The 22,846-nt window shown below is 40.4% G+C and overlaps 1 protein-coding gene across 4 annotated transcripts in view; it reads right to left on the bottom strand.

Annotated features, from left to right (window-relative positions):
- The window catches only part of CNTN4 (contactin 4), a 296,910-nt gene that overhangs the window by 248,909 nt on the left and 25,155 nt on the right, over positions 1-22,846 (bottom strand). For all 4 annotated transcript variants that reach the window (XM_032193834.1, XM_032193833.1, XM_032193831.1 and 1 more), the window contains exon 2: positions 9,544-9,588. The gene's annotated coding sequence lies outside the window, so the exon portion shown is untranslated. The remainder of the gene's footprint in view (positions 1-9,543; positions 9,589-22,846) is intronic.

The raw sequence follows: 22,846 nt of genomic DNA, 5'->3' as shown, positions 1-22,846 counted from the left end.
TTACCTAATCTACAGTACATGAAATTACATTTCTGCAACACAAGGGTACGTGTTCCAGTTAACTGACTTCAGATATATACATAAAGCTTTGGAAACTGCAACTATATTCAGGTTACTGCAGGATATGACACAGAATAGACTTCCGGCCTTCTCCCCCCTTCTCCCCTCCTTTGCTATGGAACAGTAAAGGAATAAATCGACAACAAGACTTTGACCAAGTCTATCTCCTAACTCCTTTCTCAAACTTCCAGAAGGTTTCCTCATCTTTCCTCATTGTACATCACAACTACCAGTTCATTAAATATAGATGCAAGATGAACACTGTCCACTATTATTCTTTAAAACTGCACATCCCCCTGCTCCTCATGGACCTGGCACTCCACTAACAAGAATAACTACTTTGAGTCTCCCTTTGATTCCATGATGTTCTGGTCCTTTTGGCTCCTATAATCCCAAAGCACTCTGCTGATACTGCCCCTCTTAATGGAAAAGTTGGAGCTGAAAAACCTGCCAAGAGATAACATTCACCAGCAAAGCCTCAGCCCTAAAACTTTTCTTACTGCTTTGACATTTGTGTAACATTCAGAAGCCGCTTGCTCACACAGAGTCGTTATTCTCCACCAGTGAAGCACTTCAGATGGAAAGTATTATCTATTCCTAACTGACATCTTTCGCTAAATGGAACATTTAATTAATTTGGTCCGAGGCCAGTCTGATCTCTTCTGCTTGCATGAAGACAAACACAACTTGCAACTCTTTGGCACCATTCCTTCTCCTCCCCCTTAAAAAGAACTTTGGTTGTTTACAGAATAGATACAAGAAAATCCAAGCTGGTACAGTGACACATCATTAGTTAAAAATACACCACGGCATAAAGAGCTTTAGTACAGAGATAGCGCTGGAATGCAGAATTATGCAAAAATGGCTTAAGAAAGAAAATGAAAGTTCTCTGGAAAGTGGTGATTTTTTGCTATGGGTTGCAGCACAGGAACAAAATGACTGCAGCCACTTTGTGTATAACTATAGAAAGCAAACTTGCTACAATTAACTGAATTAAATATATAATACAAGGGGTTATAAACATATTTGAAATATACTTATCTATAAAATGCAGATAGTAAACACATGGGAGAAGGGGACAATCTTAAAAGACAAAAAATCCAAAAGCCTACAAAAGTTGCATGTCACTAACCAGAGACAGGCTTGCATAATGAGTGGTTTGTGTGGTTTACAGCAAGTTGCAGAAAACACTAAAGACGATCAAATGAAAATCCAGCAGAGTTGACAGCATCTCCTTGGGAGACTCACTGTGCAAAACCAGAGTTCCTTAACATGCATGCCGCATTTACCATCAGGCAGATGTACGTGATGAATTCTGACAAGACAGTAACACTGGGATGCCCAGACTTACTCCAGATCTGCAGTTCTATCTGAAAACTGAAGCAACTTCCAGATCTGAGCAACACTCCACTGAAGAGCATAGTAGCACATCTGTCTGAAGTTATTTGCATTGTGGCACAGTGACTGCAAGCAGCTGTAAGAACAAGCAGAGGTCTGCATTCCTGAGAAGAGAAAAATGTGGCCAGAGGACTTTCCATAAGAAACACTTATACCTGGTTAGAAACAAAGTTCACACTAATTCATTGTGTATATAGTAAAAACCAACAGATAAATTTTAGTAAGGTAGCATCCATCCCTTCAACACATGCCACAGCCACAAGCCCTTCTGGCCTGGTGCAGAAAGTCACACATTACCTGGAATCCTGTCTCCGCAGGAACTACTGAGACTTCAGGGCCTGCATACAACCACATCCATCCCCAACTTGTGTAGCTTAATTAAGTGGCAATGGTAATTAGTGCACAACATGCGAGTCTCAAACATGACAAAGAAAAAATACCACCAAGTGCTGGTAGATCTTCAGCTTCTTAGCAGCCTTGGTGGGGCATGTAGACATCCCCTTTCATCATCCTAGTTGAAAGGGAAACCTAGCCAGGCTGATCAACGTACTCACAGTACAAATTGATAAGGAAGAACGTAGCCAGCTGTAAAGTGCTATGAAGTACAACCAAAGGCAATGATAAGGCATAGAGACATAAAGAGAAAGACAGGCAAGTTTCATATGTGGTGTGGGAACCTGGAGCACATCGGTGGCTTTAAGAGCAAGGTTGGGCTGAGTCAGACCAAATATGAGTTGGCCCAAACAGGATGCAAATAGCTTAGGATGCTTGGATGCTAATGATCAGAGAGCATAAGATCAAGATGTATAGAAAGAAATGAGCAGCACATTCTTCAGCATTTCTTTTTTTGTAAATATTAGGTTGTCATTGGTGAAGGCCAGAGTTCATGTTGAAGTGTCATAACGCATACCCTACTGCATCCATAGTAGCGTATACGTTTTGTAAAAAGTCATCTAGAAAAAAGTGAGAGATAACTATAGTGATATTTTACAGAAGGAGGGAAGAGATGGCTCTAATCAGCCTCTGACGAGGTGTTTTGATTTTAGAACAGACTGGCAAAATCTAAACAAAAACCCATCAGGACACATCTGTTCAGCATGAAAATGTTTCTCCCCCCATCTGCTTCCTGTGGAAGAAAACAAGATTTCAAGGGGTGTGCTGAAGATAACATGTGTACCAAAGCAGGTGATGCAGTAGAATTGTGGTAATTCCTGAGGAATGTCAGGAATAAAGATTGAGAGGAAAATGTGAAAATAAGGCATCGTTAAACTGCTTTGAAGTGGGGGCCCCACAAAGCTGATCCAATTCCCATGAACTTCACTACTGGATGAAATACTGTTTACTGGTTGCATGACTCTATCCTCTGGAAATATTGGTTAGTCAAACTATTGGAGTAAGTACATTATAGTAAGTTACAACTAGCATATACCACTGTATACTCAGAGCTGGTAGTAAGTCACAAGCACAAAGGAAGAGACCTAGTGGTAAGAGTGCTGCAGGGGAAAAAAAAAAAAGGAATTGTTTCATGTGAAGAGGAATGAAAATAGTGGTTGTGAGAGAAGTAATAACTCCTGAAAGATTTTTTTTTTTTTTTTTTTTTTTTTAAGAAGTGGCAAGGGAGCTGAAGATGAGAAGTGATAGAAACAAAGACCAGAAGGGATTACACACTAGGGGCAGAAGAAGAAATGATTCCTTCTTTATGCTGCATGGTATATGAGCGGCATCTGTCCTCAATAACTACTGAAATAGCATCTTACAAAAAACCTTGGAGCAGGGCAGTTGAACTACATCTTTACAGATCGCTCTATAAGTTCCACCATTTAAAAAAGCAATTATGAGAAATTAAAACAAAATGCATCTCAAAGTAAGAACACAAAGATGTTCTTCCTAAGATGATATTTAATATATACAATGATCAGGTTCAATGAATTAAGGAAACAGGCCTTGTTTTCTTTTTCAGTAGAGACGTTAACTTCAACTGTGCTTGAGTAAAAGAATCAAAATTCAAAATAGACTTCCAAACTTGCCCTAAGGAATATTTCTCATTCCTTCTGTTGGCAGACTGATTATTTGAAACAACACATCAATTCACCAAATAACTTTGTTGGGGTATGGATGCAAAAATGCACCTAAGACCAAGACAAAAAGATTTCAGTAGTAAAGTAAGTCACACTGCAACATCTTTCTGCAAAACAGTTATATTTTGTACAAAGTCACAGTTAAGTTCTGGTAAACTACACTGAATAATTTAAAATTCATTTTTTGTTTTGCAGATTATGGTCTTCCAGAAGCACCTTAATTTCTGTGTCTCCCCCCTCCCCTTGGGAATCAAATCTTTTAAAAGATGACAAAACAGTGATGTGCTATAAGGAGCCTCTGCTATTTCATCCAAACATTGGTTTGGTTTTGACTTTCTAATTTCTAGCCAGAGATTTTTTCCCCATAGTGGCCCAGCACCAGGAAACTGAGCAGAGACCTTGCATAAACTGGAGCAGTATCAAAACTGGAAGCAATCATTTCTTGTTTTTTAGTTTTAGCATCAAAACTCATCTGAATATTTGCTGACTCAAGTATTTTTTGGCTTATAAATATTTTGCTTAAGGGGCACACGAGATGCAAAATTGGTGTACTTCATTTGCATTTCTGTAAGTAAATGTTTAACACTCTACTAGTCTGAAATGAACTTCCTAAATGTTAATTGATGCTATTGAAAGTTGCTAAGGGCATATTCAAGGCATTTCAAACAATTAACAAAAGATTTGATAGCAAATAAATTATTTCAGTAATGGCCCAAGCTACTGCCATACCTGTTGTATCACCTGTAGCAAGAACCTTTTACTTATTGAACAAGTACGGTAAACTGTGCAACTTAACATGACTAAAAGCAATACTCATCTTAAACCTGATTTCTTCTCACTGGAGGACAGGACTCCTTTTAGGGGTGTTTTAGAGCATTTTTGATTTCTGCCATGGATCTCACTGTTGAGAGGAGTTGAGGGTATTCCAGCTGACACATCACTCAGTCCCTCAAACACTACAACCACATCTTGAAATAATTAAACAAAACTAAAATGAAGCCTACACTTTGCATCTCCCAAACCTGCAGGCCATGCAGCAGAAAGCAGCTTGAGGTGACCCCACAACCTGTGCTGGGGTCCTCAGGCTCCTGGACACACTCATGCCAAGCATTCAGAAATCCTGCTGTGTTCCCTTCAGTACAACAGGACCCTGGAAGACAACCATTGCCAAAATCCTACAACAAGCTAACAAGAGGTAGAAAAGGTTTTAAAGGAAATTGGTTGATAGTTGTTTCTTGTTAACATCTACATGGATGGTCTCTCCAGTCAGGTCACCAGCCAGTTATAGAAATCAGAAGAAATCAAGGAGAAAGAACAGCATTTCAAAAACGAGTGATGTTCCTTGCTTACTCATTCTAGGCATTACCTTAGTGTACTGAAAAGCACAGCTATTCCATATTACTAACTCCACAGGACAAAGATGCTGTGCTCAGACACATCCGTATGGCGGAGCACACACCATGCCTCCCTGCCTCCCCATTTATCCCAAGGTCTTCTTTCCAGTCCAACCTCAAAATGTATGGAAAGCCAGGTTGAAAAGGAAGAGATCAAGTCTCCTTTCGACAAATCTGTTTAATGCTTACTGCACATGGGTTGTCATTGCATTGCTGTTGAGGAAGGATCACTGCAGCTGTCTTGCTAAAGCTGTGGCTTTACCTTCTCAGCCTTTCATTCCTGTGTGCCGCACACCTTCCAGCAGGCTGCCTCCAAATGCTCTCTCCCTTGCATTAAAAGCCTGAGAGAATGATTTTCCACATTTATAATTGCAACAGCCATTGCTTCAACTAAATGACAGATTCTGCTTTCAACTTTGTTGCACCACACGGCTTCTGCATGGTTGTATGTTCAGACGTCCAACACCTGAGGAAGCTCCTTCATGTTCATTTTGATGCTGGATGCTTATCAAACTGCTTGAGCTGAAGAAATTCTCTCAAAAGGGCTTTGTAGCTTACTAATGCTTTTTGCCCTTGTTAACTACAAAATATTGAGTATAGAGACATGGAGGGTCTGAAATTTACTCATCAGAATAAGAATAGTGGATGAATTTGGAGTTCCTCAATCCCAAGGAGGTAAATATGAACTGAGACTGGCACAGGTCCTACAAGGAGCTAGTCTGTCTTTTAAACCCATTCATTCTAACAAAGGGGGGCTTTTCTAGCTTAAAATGCTTCCTAAAAGGAAATTTTTGAGGGAATAAGAAGTTGTTTTTGATTTTAAAAGCCCAGCCTACATTCACAGTATCTGTAAGATAAATACAATAAATGTCATTGAACTAGGTATCTTGGACATTATCTTGTTAACAATTATTTTTCCACAAGAAACTTTTAACCCTCTTCCTTTTTGCAGGATAATGTGACATTTGATTCAGAATAGCAATCTACTACAAATGCTAAATGCATAAAGAGCAAGCAGAAGTCCAGACTCAATAGGTGTGTTGGGAAAATGCACATGTCCGCGTAAACAGAGGATCATGTTCTGCAGAACTGTCACTCCAGCATTTTTGCCAGAGCACTACACTCACTTAAGTATCCCCTGGGGCATCAACCATCAGGAGATACAGGATGACAGATGTACCATTCCAAACAACAAATCCTACTGTGATTTTAATTGAATTGCAGCAGCCATTTTATTTTTTTGCAGAGCCTCTAAGATTCTGCATTGCTTACTTGCTTCCAGTGATTCAGCAGTTTATTTTTCAATACAGTAATCCCTCCTTAAGACAGTTTCTCATTCCTTTTAAGCAGCGCTTTGACAGCAGCTACCTATATCTTTGTTGTTTAAGGCACTCTCCCTTTTTTTACTAAAGGGAAGTAGTTTATCTCAGACATACTTTTGTTCTCAGACTCAACCATTCTTGCATCCATTTGAAGGCTCAGTCTTTTAGCAGTTCAGGTACTGTCCTCACAGCACAGTGTTCCTCTATACATAAGCTGACCTGACTACAATATTGCAGAAGTTTAAAAAGAGACTGAAGGAAAGCTAAAACCCAGAGGATAAGCAGAAGTGACACAAGCCTACAAATATAAGCCATCTTTGAAATGTTGTTCACAATATCTGGAAAATAGATTTATTCTTCAATTTACGAGGTACTCCTACAAAACTGCCAAGTGGCTGTTTTTGTTCCTAACCTATCTAAAGAGTGCAGATAAACAGTGCAGAAAGTTGAGTTAATAGGCCAAAAAAAAAAAAAAAAAGAAAAGACAAAATAGGCAAAAATGACTACCTGCTCTGGAAGAGGCAAATCCTGGCACTGTGGAAGTATCAGCATGTCAGAATCAAGGCTGATGCATCTTCACCTACGTTAGCAATGGCTTAAAGCTTCCTTTTCAGTTTAGGGACCTTTTATTAAAGTAATGAACATTTTTAAAGTAGCATCCTGGCAGTAAGGAGCCCAAGGAAGGAGACTTATTCTCCTTGGATCTTGACAAGCAAAGTGATGCCTGGAAAGCAGACAACTCCAGTCTTTGAAGGAGCAATCTAAAAAATAGATACAGCAAGCCTATATTTGAGTGACTTACTTGAGTAACTTACTTGAGTACTTACAAACAAACCCATAGTTCCTCCAGTTGAACAAGTTTCCAACTGGAACAGTGGCAGTTCTTCAGATTCATATAGCCAACAGCTACAAGACAAACATTCACATAAGGCAAAAAGGAAACTATCACTTTGTTGCCGAATGCCACTGGAAGAAAAACCTTAGTTTTAAACCATTCTTAATTAACTGCTACGTAGACTATAAGGCAGAAATTATATCCATTATAATTTTATTTCCTAGAGCTATTGCCCATCCAGCACATTCAGTATTCCTATGCAGAAAAGAACATTTCTGCAGCACAACTGTAGACTATGTCTGCTGGTAATATGTCTAATTAAAATACACTAAACCTGGTTGGTGAATAACACACAGATGCTGCAAGTTTTTTAAGATGACCATTTGCCTGTAGCTGTTTTAATTACCTTGACAGGTAATAAAGTAGTATTTGATAATTACACTATTAAAATGCACAAATGTTTCCTTTCAAATCTGTACTTACTGAGTCACTTTGGTAAACATCCAGTTCTGAATTCCCAAACAGACTAGAAAAAGCCTTGGCTTCCTCCTTGCCTTGCTTATGGCTTTGCAATGACCACACACTGTTAAGAACATGGATTAGAAAGCCCTCCCCTCCCCTAGAAGGGAAAGGGGTATATAAAATTTGAATTTACAATCCTCATAAAAGTACAACAGCACTAACATGCAACTCCCCCCAACTCCCTAAAAAAAAAAATAAATAAATAAAAATGCTTTGCTCAGCTTGTTGAAGACAACATGCCTGTTCTCAAGGTATACTGGTAGCCAAAAGCCCTGCTTATCCTCTTAGCATTTTTAATACCACTTTACTGCAAACCCCACACAGGTTACACCACAGAATTGAGGTATTTAACACATTTTGATTACATTTTGCTAATGAGAAGTGTTTACGAAATAGAGTTTGTAAACAGAAAGCAATTTCCATTCTCCTGTAGTAGTGACATTATTCACAAGCCATCACTACTATGCATATAGCTGTCTGCTCCAGTCCTTCACACTTACTGTCAAACTGGCATTTAAGGATTTGGAATGCAGAGCACAAGCCTGCAGCCTAAAAATAATATCCTTAGATCTGATCCTGCACTTCTTATTCAGGTTCAATTAATCAGCGTTGCCTAAGTCTTCAGAGGTACTTTTCATCTGCAGATTTTGATAAAACCTTCCAAAAGCAATGGGTATCAGTACCTCCTGTTTACTATGGGAGAACCATATGCAAGATTTGACCCAAGAAAGGGCTTTGAGGCTAATTTAGGAGGACTGTCCAAAGGTATGAGAAGTGCATTATTCAAAGTTATCTTTTATATAAATAAGCTTTTCCTTTCAGACCACTAGAAAGCGATATCAAAATTTATCATAGTCTTTGAACACCTCACACAGGGAGCTTTGCAAGTGTAAGTCCCATGCTGAATAATAGCTTACTTCATCTAAAACAGTAGTTCAGTTTGCATTGTAAACACCCAGCACTGAGATACATCTGAATTACTCAAAGAAAAAGAATCAAGATACTATTTTGATAAAGCATCTGTAACTTCTCCAAACAGATAGACCAATAACATCAAAAACTACAAAGGAAACCACGTTTAAATATTTCATTGTAAACTCTGGAAAGGTTTTGTTCTTTGGTGATAACAATATAATTCATTCTCAAACATATGCTGTTCTTTGGCAACAATTTTATCTGTGGAGATCAGCCACATGAAGCCAAGATTTGAGAGGCAAAGGCGACATAGCAGGGATGCAAAATGAAGCCCTGCTTTGTACTCGTGCCTGGATCAGGGCTAGGCTCTGAAGCACAAACTATCACAAATTTAAGTGTGTTTAACACTTATACTATTCCAGAAAAACACAACAAAACAAGAGCATTCAGGATATATAGGGCAAAGCCTACCTCAAATAACAGTATTGATTCCTTTGTACTTTCAAACAGATACCATTAAGATATTTGAGTTTCAAAAGTGACAGCTTTGATAATTAAAATTTGACAGTCTTTTGATAATTTAACTGTAGAGTCATTTAACGATCAACTAAACACCAAATTTAAAAAAAATCAATTAAAAAAAAGAAGAGACAAACCTGAAAGTGCTCTGAGATACCAATCTCCTTTTGTAAACTGTTCATTCAAATTAGATACCTTGCTTTAAACAATGGTATGTTTACAGAAAGTTTTCTGAAGGCAAGCCACTCTATGCTTTGTACAAATCTTGAAATATAAAATTGCCTAAATGCAATATGCACCCTGAGGATTTTAAACAAAGATTTCCACCAGTCATTCAAGAATTAAACAAAACCCACTCTCAAGGTACTGAGAAACTCAGGGACAGATTCTGTAGTTTCAGACACAAACAACACAAAGAAGATCCAGACATTTAATGCAATTGCTTTAAGACCATAAAAAATAGTATCAGTAAATCAAAATTAGTATTAAAGGACTGCTACCTTCTCCAGTGCATGATACGTAGTCTTCAGTCAAGTTTCCAATACCTGAAAGAAGTAATTGATATGGAAAGTCACTTATAAAGATACTTTAAGTCATTACCTTTTTTCTCATCCATATTAACTATTTTTGCAAAGAAAGAATCCACCTTTGATGTTTAAGTTTGCTATTTTCAAGGTACCACAGGACAGAGCAGTGACATGGTTGGGTACTCTGTAGGAAGTTCCCACTCCTGCTTTGCAGCTCACCAAGCGCCCTGCAGCCCAGCACTCCCCAAAGGCACCCTGCAGGACACCAAGGGTCAGCAGCTCCACCTGGGGCTGTCTGAACCTTCCTACCCAGCTCTGACTTCTACAGCCAGAACACATTCAACCTGCTAAAGCCTCTCAGTGAATCCCCATCTTCCTCAACCACACAATGCTTTTGGTCTCACAGGAGGCAGAAACCCCCAGCTATTCTCCCATTTCTGCTGAGGAGCAATGTCAGAAGGTGACAACCCAGCATAAATCCCAGAGAAAGGGCTGAAGCACAGCTGTTTCCCACAAAGTCCCAGTGAAACCATTAGATAATCCAAATGACTAATAGCATTCTGAAAATAGAAAAACAATGGGAATTTTTGATACCTATTTCTATCATAATAGTTCACACATTTGATAGCTGGCTATGAGACAAAACATACAGCAGAGTCAGATGTTTATGAAACCACAATTTTGTGAGCATCATAATGGAGCAAGAATAATACAAGCTTTTTCACACTATTAACACTACTCAGAATAGGCACAAAGAAGTCTGACATTTTGCCTAAAGACAAGTGTTTGGACACCCATTTTCCAACTCAGTGGTTGTAGGCTGTACAAGAACTTCACCTGAAGGGTTCACACCCAGCAGAGGACCCCTCCTGCCTTTGCTAAGTCTCTAATAGAAGGCTTCCATGTCACATGCCCTTACCAGTTTTGCAGTTGGACATGGTGCTAAAGAATTACATCACTGGTAGTCTACATGCACATTATGGCCCCATTTAACAAATAGGGACTGCTCACAGGTGGCTGGGAGGTTTCAGTAGGGGCCCCGTGTGCCATTTTCCAGCCCACACTTCAGAGTTGTGCTCACAAAGCAAAAGGAGTTGCACAGTACTCGCTGCCTCTGGGATTTGCTGGAGGGAAGAGCAGAGGCCTGCTGAGCAGCACCTGGGATCCAGCACCAGGAGTAGGGAAACGCATTTGTGGGGAACAGGCTCCAAGGCAGGCAGCACCAGATGGATCCCCACTGAAGTGGGCACAACACCGGGTGGAGCGGGTAAACATTTGACATCGGGAAGAGTGAAGGGTTTCATACCTATCAAAATATTACTCTATTTACTGTGAGTGTTCAACTCATCACTACAGTCGCAAAGTTTAGAACTTGTACGAGAAATGCTCTAACACCTACATCACTATGTATTTTTAGATACCTAAGAATCCATCCCTTGCTGCTAAAAGCCAGAAAAAAAATCCAGTTTTTACTTCAAAAAAAATCTGACACTCTATACTTGCTTATCCATCTCCAGCGTATCCCTCAGCTTGTTTGAGCATAAGGCACTGAGCCAAAGCAGAGAAGAGGTTTCTTTCAAAACACCTGCCACACGACCTTCAGAACTGCATTTGTGTTTTTTAAAATCCCTGTCATGCTTGCATGCATAATTGAGCTTGTTTTTTTTTGGTGTTCATGTGGGAGACTCTGGCTGGATCAAATCATTTCTCTTCCCCCACAATCCCTGTGCACTGAGCACCAAGACTCCTGCTGCTTGCTTCGGTCGGAGCCGCTCACATGCAATGTTGCTCAGGCAGGACACAGGACCTCCTATACACCTGCTGAGTGCACTAGACACCAAAATATCTCGGGTAGCACAGACAGGTGACACTAGTTAAAATCTTCATTATGGCTTCTAATTCTCTGATCAAGCCAGCAATGTATGTGAACATGTTTAAAGCCTTCAGACCTTGCAGCTTCTGACAACAGAAACACTTCCACGGACAATTTCTTACAATGTTTTGTGTTGGCACAGAGGTGTAGACTTGTAAAACGGGGAATAAGCAAATTCAGGATGTTTTACTTTCGGTACAGTATTTCATCCCGCAGTAATTGCACAAAGCTGAACATGGTTCTTTGTAGTCACGCATTTGAGACTGATTAAAGTAATTGTACTTTATCCTCACAAGCAGCACTGAACCTGGATTTCCAGGCTTGAAAAGCTAAAGCATTTAAACTACATTACCAGCAACCATTCAGCAGTGCCCAGGCAATTTTGCTGAATAAAAAGCCTCCCACAGCTTGGGGGAGGATTGGCCATAGCTTCCAGTCAATTCAAATGCACACTTCCAATTCAGGTGAAGAACAGACTGAAACAGGTACCAGGGTACAAGGTACAAGCAGCGGTCTCCCCTAGGTGACACTGTGGAAGGCAGCATGCTAAAAACTGGATTTAACAGCTTCAGTATTTTCTGCATCTCTTGTCAACAGAAGAATTTGAAAAAAATCATTGGAATGCAGATATGAAGTTGTCTCCAAAGGAAAAAAGCAACAACCCTCTTTTAATGTGGCTCCCCAGTCGCCGCTCCAGTTGTTCTCAAAGCTGCAACTTCCAAAAAGCCTAAAAAGAAATTCAGCTTTACACTACCCTCATTTTCTGTAAAAGAGCAGCACATACTTCAAGGGAAAAAATCACTTAAGAATAGAATAGAGGCACCACTTCGTTTCACAGAAATACTGCATAATTGCACCAAAAATTTACTTTTTCAGGTAAAGACAGCTCTCTGGGAGCTGGCAACAGAGAACTGATGAGAGCCTGAAGAGCTGATCTCATCTGCTGCTTGCAGACAGCCTCACACAGCACTCCATGCTTACACTGACACACTAACAAGACTGAGCTGAAAGAAGCTCTCCCAAAGAAAGCTGCGGTGCCTTTCACACCTGGAGGTTTATCATCTTAATACACAAATACTGATGTTCCTAATGCACCTGTCCCCAGAGTCTTGTGCAAGTACAAGACTACACAGTAAGGGTAATATTTCTGTGGGAGACAGTCAGCCCTGATCAATGGCAAGAACATTACTGATGCATCAGGCCCTGAACCCCCAAAGTTTTCCTTTGGTCACTTCAAACACAACCTATTTGGTGTCTTTTTTTTTTTTAATCATCTTTTTTTTTTTTTTTTTGTCCCCAGTTCTATTCTGGGTTGATTCAGCTAGCCTACTCTCGCACAATTTTGCTTCGCCTGCCAAACCAACAGACTAGTCTTGTCCTGTTTTCCCATCTTCCAAATTTATTTTTAAGGAAAGCTTAAATTGGGATACTATAAGATTTTACATCTGTCTCTGCTTCCTTCCAGTCTCAAATTAAGCACTCCAGAAACTCTGACTGCTGATCTGCCTTTACCCCAAATCCTCTAGGTACTGTTTAAGAGCTTTCGCTGTTTCTGTTTTATAATATGAATTTGACATTCTTCAAATCTTTCATTCTTTGTATAAAGACAATATTCTTCACACCACAACAAACTAAAAAATGTGAGAACCACAAGCCTGCTAGCCCACAGGCTTATTAATACAGGTTATTAAATAACCAAGTGCTTTTGAACCTGCTCTCTCATTTTCAGCGGTGCTACCAACCTTCATAAAAAAAAAGTGTTCACTGCAATTGTTTGTATTGCTTTCCCTATTCCTGCTCCTGGAAGATACTCAGAGCAAACCCCATACCACCCTTCTTTGCCCTAATCCTGGCTCAGCTGCCCTCTCAAAACCAAAGAGGACATTAACTCTGAAGTGCCACCATTTCCCTAGCTGTATCACTGGGTGAAAAAACTCTTTGTGGGACCACTTGCTATCAAGCATCAGCCACATCATTTCCTTGCTGAAGCACAACTTGCACACCAGGAAACCCCACTTGATTCAGCCTCCTCCACCAGCTGCAGCTGCTGCAAGGGGCAGCCCTTCCTCAGTAAGGTCTGAATCCTTGGCTTGCCTCCTGTTCCCAAATTCAAACATTGTTATTAACACAATAGATTGATGACAGGAGCTAAACAGAAGAGTTTTCTGAAGCTGAAATATAAATCCAGTATTCATTTGTCGCAGAAACATTTCCCGTGCATTTAAACATTGTTTAGCGAGTCAGCCAAAAGCATTTTTCAAGTGTAATCTATCTCATGCAGAAAAACTCAAAAAGCCTAATCACCATCATAGCTCTCCCAGGATTTGATAGGTTTAGCTTCAAAGTAAAATGCCATCAAAATAGAGATCTCATGTAGTTTATCGTATGAAAAAAGGGAAAATTAAATATTTCAAAGTGTTATTTTTAGGTAGCAAAATACCTTGTCTCATCAAGTGGAGAAGAGCATTACACATTTATATTGGATTTCTAGGCTTTATAAGGCAATTTGTTTGATGCCATTTGCTTCACAAATGAAAAGAACATGACCTGCATGACTGCATATTGATAATAAAATAATCTTTAGACAGCAGAATTCTTCAGAGATTGTCAAAGAAATCTCAAAATGATTCACCAGCTGGTTCATAAATTGAGCTCATAAGCTGCATAACCCTTAGGATTGCCTGTTACTTAAAACTGGCTTCTCTGCTCCATTCAATGGGCTCAAAACACATGACTTACCGACCCCACATAGTGAAGAGGCCCATGTATGTAAAAATACTCTTTCAAATCCACGTAGAGATGCAAGTGAGTAGTCCATATATCAGTAAAAAGCCCTGGATAACTACAGGAGACTGCATTTAGAGAGAAAGCGTTCATCAACTTTCTACTTTAAATGCAAAGTAGTGAAACACACGAGGTTGTTTTGCATTGTCTGAACTGCTGATTAAGAGATCCTTTGCTCATTTGCATACAGTACATCAACCGAGTCACTTATTGAAGGTTACTAACAGAACATGTCAGGCTTTGATGACAAAGGGAAAATTCACTGTGAATAGTTGGTACTTTTGCATGTGGTTCCTCATTACCAAGAGGTGTAGCTTTGCCTCCGTAGTCCTCTACAGCTTGTTTTCCAAGCACCAGAAGGGGATGGGTTGTACCAACTCCTTGCTGACAACCATGTTTTATTCACCATCATTGTAAACTGCAGGCTTATAGTCTTAATTGTTAATGAGATGTTAAGAGCCCATGCAGTAGCTCTAATGCTGTACAAGGTCTAAGTTTAAGCCTTCACCCTGATGTTTCTCTCCAGGGAATGGAAGCAGGCCAAACTCTCCACATCACCAGCAGCCATGAGCCATGCCACTCCCTGGACACTTCAAAGATCAGCTCTGCCCCAGACTTAAATTAACAGTTTTTGAAACACCAAAGCCAGTCCACCACAGCTTTGCAAACACAGATGGGAGCTTCTGATGCTTTTGCATTTCTGTGCTTTTCCAATTTCCCCTTGGTGACTTGTGCAGCTGTACCTGGGCAAACACCCACACAGCTGAAGGACAAGGCAGAAAGGACGTTGTTCAATGTCATATGTGAGCGATTCCTTGCGTGAAAGAGCAAGCTGAAGTTAACAGGCTATTCCTACCAGAGAAGGGAGTGGACCATTAGTTCCCCTTCATTTCTTGCTCCTATCACTCTGTTATATTAAATCTTCTCTTACTGGGATTGAAATGCCAGAAGCCAAGATCATCAGTCTGATCAGGAAAAATCTCTAATCACTTTAACCAATTACAAAATACCAAACAAGAAAGGTCAGTGATGAAAAAGCATCATGCACTGAGTAATTAATATCTATAAAGCCTGTAATAATTAGCAGCCTTGATTGTTGATTCCTGCTTTGCATGTTTTACCATTTTGTTTTTATTTGAGGTGACAATTTAGTGTTTATTTGCAAGCCTAGGTATATATTCACATAGTCCCCTGATTGCTGTAAATGAAGGCCTTAAATATTTACTGCTAGTAAAACATTTTAAACTTTTAGCAAGATTACCTTCCAATATTCAGCAGTGTGAGATTTTATGACCTTGTGTGTTGAGGAATAATCTTCTGCAACAAGATAAAATGGATGCACGCCCACAGTCTTTCCTTGCTGGAGCTACAGCTCCATCACCATTAAATTGTTTGTTTTCCTTTTTTTAATTTGTTCCTCATCCTTGCAAACCAGAAGACATTTCAGATCGCCTACATACTCCGTCAACACCATGTTCTCCAAAACAAGGTCTTTTGATTTCTAAGTTGCTTTCTTATACAAATTGCCAAGTTACATAATGAGGTCAGAGTGCACAGATACATGGAGCCTGCACAGGACTTTGCAGTTAAACATATCCACACAAACCACATAAAATACACACCTCCTGGTGCTCAGCTTCCATTCTCTCATAATAGAGCAACAGCTATTCACTGTCAGAAGACAGCAAATAAAGTCAAGTACAAACTAAAAATCTAACAGCAGGAAAAAACACAGCTGGTGAAAGTAACTGAACAAAAACTTCCAGGTCTGAAATGAGCTCAACGAGTACATGCCAAACACAGGGCAGAGATCAGACTGTCCCCCACCTGTGACAACTGAAAGCCATACACAGAGTCAAAAGTGCAGAGGTGGAGAAAATCTACATTAAATGCACAGCTTGCACTTTGGTTTTTGTGCAGGGGGAGAATAGGGGGAAGGTATACAAATAAGCAAGTCCCAAAAAATTGGCAAAACTGAAATACTTTGGAGCAAGATATAGAAATGAAAGCCTCATAGATGTATTATTTGCAACAAGTACACCAAATACTAATTGTAAAAATCAGAGAAAAGTTTAACATACAGTAGTAAATCACATCCTTTAAATTAATTTTATAACTTGATTTCTCAAATCTAAACAGAAACCATAAGGGACCTTGACAATTTTTCCCTCCAGCAAGCAGGCTGCCTCTTCCCTTTTAAATTGCCACTCCTGCAGCAACACCATGCAAAAGAACTAGGGAATATTTTATCAATTAATTCTCTCAGAGTCACTAGGTTATGACTAGGGGGAAAAAAAAATCTGTTGCAACGTAATCTATCTACATTCAGAAGCACAGAAAGCTATTAGTCTGCATCCTAGTGATACCAAGCCCTTCTCATATAAACAGTAGAACAAGCTAAGCTACCCAGCCTTGACATCTGTCAAAACAGACCAGGTCTCAAGTAGTAATTTATATGGGTAGCTTTATTCCTCTCCTTCCACTGGTTCAATTATTGCAGCAGTATCATGAATAAACGGTATTATTTTCAGGGGAAATTAGAAAAAATGAAATATAATAAGCTTAGGATTTGCCCAAGATCCCTTCCTTTTTTATTTTAATATATCTATAAATTGCTCTCCTTCCATGCATTGTATTCTGCTGCTGTAAACTTACCAGTTCACCTATTTCCTCCTAATTCTGATTCACCTATTTTGCCATAACGACCTCTCCGTTACTGAGCCCTGTTCAGCTTAATCAGACAATTAACTTGATTACATTAATAGATGTACAAGACAGAGGAAAATAGCACGTACCTACACACTGGCTAATCTACAAGTATTAATGAACTTAGTTATAAAAACTAGCATGTGAGGAGAAGATTGTGTCCTTGGTGACCAAGTGGAGTGCAGTCATACCTTCACACTGTTTGTACATATATATATATATATATATTATTTTTTTAGTGTTTTTGAACAATAAGCCCTTTGCTTATGGACTCAATGGTCCACCTCATGTAAGCCAAGCAATCGCCTCCTTCCACGGGCACCAAAGCTGACACAACTGGAAAAAAAGCTGAAAAGTTCCTCAGTCATTTTGGTAACAACACCATTTTAAATGGCAGTGAATATAAAGCACAGCATTTTTCATTGCTGTGCAGTTCTCTTCTGTTCTTCGTAACAGGTACTTCTGCCTTGATCCTTTGGCACCTGACACTAAAACTCAGGCAAGAGCTAAGGCCATACTTCAGTAAGAAGAGCACATTAACAGTGACATGCTTTTCAAAGGCTAATGCTCCCAGCAGCTGGTTTTGATGGGGTGACAGTCTCTTAAGCTGATGCAGCCCACAGGGTAGAGGAGGGAGATCAAAGAGGTGCAGCTGGAAGCCACAGCCAGACCTGCTCAAGGATCATGAGTAACCCCACCAAAGAAGACAAAATCCTGTTCATGAAGGTCACAACTGAAATGTGGCAACAGTAAATGTGTGAATCAGGATAAAAGACTCAGCCTAACACTCAGAATTTCAACCATGTAGGCAGAACACCTAGAAGAGTGAGGCTGACCCTGAGCAGAGTAAAGCAGCGCTGGATCTGACTTTGATCCCGCTGATCTCATGTTCTGTTGGCCATAGGAGAATTACAGCACAGCACTACTGGTAAGGGCAAGGCATCCAGGACCTCAAAAAGTAAATTAAAAAAAGAAGTTTGGATCTAATTCGAAACAACCAAACTTTTAAAATAACAATGTTTTAAGGGAAGAAGTAGAAGCTTGCAACTTCTCACTGTGAAGCAGAATGAAGCCACTGCTTGTAATAGATGGGAACATCACCACAGTGGGGCTCACATTAACAGAAGTGCCACTGCACCAAGATGGATGAGCTCAGGAGAAACAACAGAAATCTTTGCTGTTTTTGAAACCCATACAATTGTTCTCCATTTCATCAGTACAGAGCTTGAAACATTCTCGCCAAGGCAATCGGCTCTGGGACAGACGTGTGATGCAGCAGAGGCAGGCAGGGCTTTTTTTTTTTGGTGACATGAAGGCCTCCTCTCAAGGCAGCTGAGGGAGCTGCCAGGCCCCAGCAACCCTGTGAGGGAGGCTGAGGAGCCATGGACTGAGCCAGCAGCATCCCCTCCCTGGCCATTCAAAGGCAGCCCCCAGGGACCAGGGGCAAATGGCAGGGAGAGGTCCAGGGAGACCACATTGTGACCTTCCAGTACTTGAAGGGAGCATATAAATGGGAAGGGGACTGCCTGTTTATGTGTTGATAGCGATAGAACAAGGGGGAATGGTTTTAAACTAAGACAGGGAAGATTTAGGTTAGGCATTCAAGGCCGGGCTGGATGCGGCTCTGGACAACCTGCTCTAGTGGTTAGCAACCCTGCCCAGAGCAGGGGGTTGAAACTAGATGATCTTTAAGGTCCTTTTCAACCCAGGCCATTCTATGATTCTAAGATGAAGGAACTTTTGCACATCACGCCCTGTGCCCCAGCACACCAATGGTGCAGGCAGCAGTGCTCCTACAGCTGCCACCCAGCGAGATGGGCAGAACAGCTCCTGCTCTGGGGGAAACCAGGACCATCTGGAGCAGGATTTGGGCTTCTCCCAGCAGCTCCACTTCCCCAACTGCAGCCTTCACCAGCAGAACAGAGAGTTGGCTCATTACATTGTTTCACCAAACACGTATTATTAGTAAAACAGATTTGTTGTGGCTGCTGCACCACAACCGATGCAAAAATATGTTCTGAAGAGAAAAAGGAGAGCATCAGCTTTCCCATAATAGAGAAAAACCTGAAAATAAGCAGAGATGTCCATAGTAGATAAAATCAAATATGTTGACATTTAAGGTGTATACATAATGTACAAGTAATCTACATATGCATGTATGTTATAGAATCTTGCAAATAAATACTATTGTTCATGAAAGTTCAGACTCCATAGGATGGTATAAATCTATTTTGTATATCTTGTAAAATGGTATAAATATGTTTTGGATATATTTTTGTATCCCACGTTAAATATTCTAAGAAATGTAGTCCTGACAAGACAAGTTCTTGCATGCTTGAAACTTTCAGAAGTCAAAGATTTAACAAAACTGATGTTTTATTCCTTTGTGTATGCATTATAGTTATCTTTTAAACAACATACTTATCTAAAGCCTTGGGTTAAGCACAGCTCTGAGGTAAACAAGTAACACTGTTGTTGCATCTACTTGAATCAGACTCTAGCCTTTCCTCTGCAATGATGTAGGCTAGCAAACATTTGGGAGAAGTTAAACTAAGGTTACTTTACATTTTTCTACCATCAATTTAAGGAGTATTGGATTTTTAACAGAAGTTCTAGTTGTTTTCTTGGGGGTGTAGGGGGTAATAATAAGGTTACAATTTTCTTTTATAAATATTAATTTTATATTTAATATAATTAATTTTAATATATAAATATATTTTCTTTCTTATAAATATGGATTTGTTTTTCTATCTAGCCAGTTCTACCAAAAATGTCTAATTTAAATTTCACATCAGTTTCAAATAACCCCATCTCTAACTCTTAGTTCTACTTGAATCTGCTGCTCAAAGGTGGCATGTAGCACTAGAGATCTTGCTGTGATCTAGCTGGAACCAAGTGCAGTGATTCAGCTCCCCTCCTTGCTCCTCTTGAAAGAGTTAAGCCCAACATCTCCATCTTCAAAGTCATTATTCTATCAATAAGCTGAATAATTTAGTAGGCAGCTGTTTGACTTGACATTTTTTTACAGGTCATAAACTTACTAATACACCAAACCCTATGCCTTAAGTAGCATTTCCAAGGGGGTAAAGCTGCTGGGGGACTAAGTCACATATATGGCAATTATATACCACAGCTGCCCAAGTTTCACCCAACTTTCTTAGTTATTTTATGCAAATTTTGATGACCAAAACCAATTCTCACCCCTACAGAAGCCATAACTAGGGTTATTTATTTGTTTATATATTAACACTGAAAACATGAACTTTAGACTATCTGTACAGTGTTACAAATATTACATAATCTTCAAAGGCTAAGCAACTTATGATTAGTAGCATTGGGCTCTCAAGTAGGAGCTATGAGCACAGCTTTTTTTCTGCTTTTTGGCAACAACTCCTGGTCATTCATCCCCATAGCTCCAAGCCACTGATCAAGTCACAAAGGAATTAGCTAAGTACCTTAAGGATGCTTCTACTTCAAGATAGCTATGTTTTCAATTAAATTTATTTTTCTGCATATCTAGCAGATTTATGAGATAAGCTATTCCTATTCTTTTTCAGTATTCCTTTCAGACAGTTAAAGTCTTTAAAAATATATAGGTATAAGAATATAATTGGAGGGGTGAACAAGCAGAAGGGAAGAGATAGTAACAATGGAGAAATCTCCAGTGAAAGAGATATGATGAAGAACACAAAACTATGCTGCACAGAGTAACTATCTACTACAGCTCAAGTACAGAAAACAGTCATCTCACAGTACTTTTACGTAGTCTGAGCAGGAATTACTGAATGGTTCTCTGAGGTTTTGAGCAGCTTTAGACCTTAATTGACCACTATACTTTGTGTATGGCTTGTGATGTGATCATGCAAATAAGTATCCAGTACGCTGTTAAAGCAAAACCAAATGAGTCAGCGCGAGTCCAGCTCCTAGATATTTCCAAATACAAATTAATTCTATTAATCCTTATTTAGATCCATGAGAAAAACAGTAGGTATTGCAGAACACCTTCCAGAGGTCAATAGCACACAAGACATTTCATAGAAGTCTCATTAGCTACAAGGCTTCTCCAGCTGACATAATGGTAACTACTACTGCCAGCACACCTGGAGACCTCTCAGCACCTGATGTTTGTTAACAGTTGTCTTTACATCAGCCCTACAGCACACCTATTAGGGCTTACACTTGCTATGTAAGAATGAAGGAAGCATATTTGCAGGACACTAAGCAGCAAGTCAGTAATTAACTCCAAGCATGTGCTCACATCTTCTTGAAGCCAAAACATTATCTACATAATAGCATTAGTTTTACTAGGGGAGTTGCACAAGACATATTGGGGGTAAAGAAAATAAATACAGGAAAGCTCTGAGAAGAAGAGTTAACATTGGTATAAACAACTACAGGCCAAACCCTGCTTTTGAGCAAAGCCATGTATCCAATCCCATACATAACCTTTAGAAAGGCTGACACTACCCCCAAACAAAAGCCTTATTCCACCACGCTCAGCAGCTCCCACAAGGTTTTGCCAGCTGGTGCCTCCCCCAGGCACGGTGGCTAAACCCACAGCATCACCCCACCCCGAGGGCCAACTCACTAGGGATGGGGCCTGGAGAACCCCTGCCTGCTTTGCTCTTGAGTGTGGCACCAGCAGCCCACCCCGACCTCCTACACAGAGCCAGTCACCCTTTGCATGCCACCTTCTTTAATAAGCTCCCGAGGATCTCAGTCTCCTTCCTTTCCCTTTAGGTGTGCCCTCATCCACCAGTGGTACCCAGCTGGGTGCAGCAAGGCCAACACCTGGGCAAAAGGAGCAGTGGGTACACAGCCTGTTGTCATTAACAGGTTTTAGTCCTGCCATCGGACCTGTGGGGAAGTGCTGGGGTGGGGAGAATGTTGATGAGGGAGAAAACCGGAGTTTAAATGTGGCTTTGATGCCATCTACCATTTGCTTCAGCAGCGCAGGAGAGGCACCTCTCGCATCTCCTCCGCCAGCCCCAGCAGTGAGATGATTGCTATCGCATAATGTTGCCAGACGGTGTAAATCTGACAGCGACACAGCTGGGAGCTATTTTGTTAAATGCAGAAGCGGCACTGAGTAGTGAAAAGATACTGTCCCTTGAGCATACCTAAGATCCTTCATGAAAGTCAGGGGTCTGACCCACTGAGCAGAGAAAACCCGTCATTACCAAGGCACCCAGCAGCTCCTGCCCAAGAGCAGACACAGACTATCCCACAAGATAACACTGTCCTTCACGCCACTCAAAGCTGCTTTGTGAATCCCAAATATCTCACACATCTTCTGATTAGAGAAACGTGAATGCTGATGAGCAGGCGTGGAGTGAGCAGCAGCACGGAGCTGCCCTAGCAGCGTTGGGGCTCTCCTTTGTCCCCCAAGGCACCTTGCAGGATGCATAATGAGGTACAGACTTGTCCCAGAGCTGTTAGACCCAAGGTTTCCCTTCCATAACATGCCAGGCGGACAAAGGCCCCTGTAACAGAGATCCTCTGTTATAGTAATTCTTAGGAAATAGTATATTTCTTTCAAAGGACGAGTACTGTAGCCTGGGGGATGTGATGGCAGAAACAGGCCATGGCCTTGAAGTCTGACATCAGAGTGACCGTCAGTGGGGTGATGGAGGAGTGAGGAAAGCAGCAAGGGGAAAAAAATACCATCACAAGTACTGGATGTGAAAGCCACCATTGCCCTTCATGCCATTCATAAAGTATACCTTTAGTAGGTATTACTGTAATAGGGTAATATTTTTTGTTATAGCTGCTCCATGGAAAGCATTCATCCATGCCAGGAACGGAGGTCACTGTCTCGCTGCTTCCTCATGGGATTTCTGTTCGACAGACCCGATGCTCTCTCCTATTACAAATTCCCTTTTTAAGGATGAGGAGCAGGTTAGTATAGGGAGA

This window comes from Aythya fuligula, chromosome 10, assembly GCF_009819795.1.
Source record: "Aythya fuligula isolate bAytFul2 chromosome 10, bAytFul2.pri, whole genome shotgun sequence".
Lineage (NCBI taxonomy): Eukaryota > Metazoa > Chordata > Aves > Anseriformes > Anatidae > Aythya > Aythya fuligula.
Note: the sequence above shows the minus strand (reverse complement) of the source record. Positions and strands in the feature narration are given on the sequence as shown.